The sequence below is a fragment of the Eucalyptus grandis genome, chromosome 5 (assembly GCF_016545825.1).
Source record: "Eucalyptus grandis isolate ANBG69807.140 chromosome 5, ASM1654582v1, whole genome shotgun sequence".
Lineage (NCBI taxonomy): Eukaryota > Viridiplantae > Streptophyta > Magnoliopsida > Myrtales > Myrtaceae > Eucalyptus > Eucalyptus grandis.
The window spans coordinates 21,742,484-21,745,558 of NC_052616.1; the positions used below are offsets into that span (position 1 = coordinate 21,742,484).

Genomic DNA, 3,075 nt, shown 5'->3' on the forward strand with positions numbered 1-3,075 from the left:
ATCCCCATTCATTTTAACACACAAGGTTGTAGTTGAGATGCACTGCATGATGAGCTGTACCCAATGAGACGCAAAGCCCAGACAAAGTAGATAATCATTAAGAAAATCCCATTCAATGCGGTCATAGGCCTTCTGCATATCAACTTTGAGCACAGCTTGAAAATGACGCTTTCTTTTCCTAGTTTTAAGCTGGTGAATCACTTCCTGAACCATAAGAACATTATCTTGTATCTGTCTTCCAGCAACAAACGCACTGTTCCTCGAAATTATAGCGCAAAGTAAAGGTTTTAACCTGTTAGCAAGTACTTTAGAGAAGATTTTGTAAACATAGTTGCACAAGCTAATAGGTCTATATTGATCTAAGCACTCGGGTTTGGGGTTTTAGGGATCAATGTTATTGCAGTTCGATTCAAGGCCACTTTGGTAAGGATCCGTAACTGAAAAATAATTGCACCGCCCGATAGATATCTTCCTTGATTACCTCCCAATGAGATTGATAGAACATACCAGTCAAACCATCAGGGCCTGGGGCTTTCGATGCACCTAATTGAAATGTGGCCTGTTTAACTTCTTCCATTGTTACCTTTGCTAGAAGCATGCTATTCATTTCTGTGGTAACCATTGGTTGACATTGTTGAAGAACTTGTTCATAACTTCTAGGGCCAGATTGTGTATAGAAGTGAAAAATACTCAGTGGTCATTTGTTGTAACTGGTCAGGGTCCCGAATCCACTGTTGATGATTATCGCGTAAGACTGAAATATGATTGCGTTGTCTTCTCTGAAGAGTAGTGGCATGAAAGAAGCGCGTATTACGGTCACCCCACCGTAACCAATTGATCCGAGAGCGCATTGCCCAATATTGTTCTTCCCGCTGCCATGCTTTGTGAAGTTCTATTTTTAAATGACGTTGCTGTTCTCGAGTTAGGGCTGTAGGATACTGATTAGTCAGCATTTCTAACTGGTGCTCCAACTGTGTTGCCTGTTGCCTGTTATGAGAAAACCTCTTTCGACTCCAAACGGACAAGTCAAGAGCAACTGCACGTAGTTTGACTGAGAGCGGGGAGTCCTGTCTTGAAATAGATTGCCAAGAATCTTGAATGACCCCGCGACAATCCGGATCCTGATTCCAGAAGACCTCAAAGGTAAAATGTCTTTTTCGTCGAACCATGCTAGGTTGAGTATTTAAAACAAGTGGACTATGGTCTGAACCGACTGCAGGGAGTGCAAGCACCTGAGCATTTGGGAACAAAACACGCCAGTCAGCATTACACACAGCTCTATCAAGGCGTTCCTGTACTAAAGCATCCCCCTCTCGATTGTTAGACCATGTAAAGGCGCAGCCATGAGAGGGAAGATCCAGTAAGCTGCAGTCATTTAGAAAATCTTGAAAGGAAGTCATGCGGTAAGAGTCTGCAGGTCGAATTCCCCTTTTCTCCCAGCGATGAAGAATGTCATTGAAATCACCAAGGCACACCCAAGGTAATGCATTAGATCTACTTAATTGTCTTAAAGACTGCCAAATATACTGACGATCGTTAAAAACTGCAGGAGCATGAAGACAAGTAATTCGCATTGACCTCCCTACCGAACTGTCTTTGCAGATGAAATCAAAAAGGTGTTGAGTAGAAGTAAAATCAGATAACTGGAAGTGGTCATTCCAAAAAAGAGCTAAGCCCCCCGCTAAGCCAACAGGGCTAAAAACTCGAAGATGCAAAAACCGTAAGGTACGTTTCAAGCGAAATAAAACTTCATCACTATTCTTCGTTTCCATCAAAAACAACATATCAGGCTTTTCTTTTGCCGTGAGGGCTTTTAAGGCTTGAACTGTCAGGGGATTGCCCAACCCCTGACAGTTCCAACTTATGATTTTCATCTATGCACAGGTGGCTGTTGTGGGCCAGCCACCGACGCCCTTATGTTGTCTTCAGTCGCCATAACAATTGGAGTGTCCATTAGGAGTGAGTCATCAAAAACTCCCAGATGCCCTGCTGGAATATCATATGGAGTATAACGACGAGGTTTCTTTGCTGGACCTATCTTAATACTCTGACGAGCACTCTTGTCTTTCTTTGCCAGGGGAGGGAAGGTCTGCATCTGCACTCCTTTAAGTTTTTCCTCCGCTGGAATTAAAGCAGTAGTAATATCATGATGCGTTGGGGTAGTAGAATTCAAAATTGCAGAGCTGCCCTTGGAGATAAAGGATTTTATCTGTTGCGCAGGAACCGATGCTTGGGGGGAGGTGGTGGTAAGAGAGGTAAAGGTTGAGCATTGGAGGGTGGTGTCTCAGGTACTGTTTCCTCCCTATCCTCTTCCCCAGATGAATTTCCATAATAAACTTTCCAATACGGGCTATATTGCTGAGCTTCAGCTTTTAACCAGGGACCATAAGGTGTTTTCTCGGAGTCTGTAAACATAGTTTCTTCAAAAGGTATAGACGGACAAGCATCAATGAAATGGCCTAATCGACCACAAGAGTAACAGTAGTGAGGTAATCTTTCGTACTTGAAATCCAGCCAAAGAGTTTGGTTATTATATTTAATGAGACGACCAACCTTCAATGGTTCAGATAAAGGCAGCTCAACACGTGCTCGACCAGCTCTCAAAGTTGAACCAGGTACAAAATCTGATTTTATTTGCAACACAGAACCAACTGTACTTACCGCCTTACGAATCAAATCATCTGTACAGCATTCAAGAGGCAGCCCAATGACCTTAACCCAGAACGCACAGGTGGAAAAATCATAACAGTGCAGAGGTGTGTTGGCTACCCAAGGTTTGAAGTTAATTAGATGTCCCGAAAATTGCCAAGGTCCAGTTTCTAGGATTCGTTGTTTTTCAGCTTGAGATCTGAATTTTGCTAGATAAATGCCGTCTTCTCGCTGTAGAATATCAACCTTCTCGGACTTCCATGCTCTTGTCAAGACCGATTTGAAAGCTTGGAAGTTAAAAGAGGGATTTGAAGGTATCTTACCGATTAACGTCAATTTGCATTCCTCGACTGCTGCAGGTGGGGGTTGGACATGCCATTCATCAATTTCTTTTTCTGAGCACAAACGTCCCAATTTGTGGCAGAG

General features: G+C 43.1%; 1 long non-coding RNA gene across 2 annotated transcripts; it reads left to right on the top strand.

Moving 5' to 3' along the window:
• The first annotated feature begins 462 nt into the window (after positions 1-462).
• LOC104418503 lies at positions 463-2,746 on the top strand. Of its 2 annotated transcripts, none has more exons than XR_005550889.1 (7): positions 463-1,143; positions 1,220-1,480; positions 1,550-1,725; positions 1,885-1,959; positions 2,078-2,288; positions 2,370-2,489; positions 2,568-2,746. It is a non-coding gene; the product is annotated as an uncharacterized LOC104418503 (long non-coding RNA). The 2 variants fall into 2 exon arrangements; XR_720680.3 differs by having other exon boundaries at positions 2,381-2,489.
• Positions 2,747-3,075: the final 329 nt, after the last annotated feature.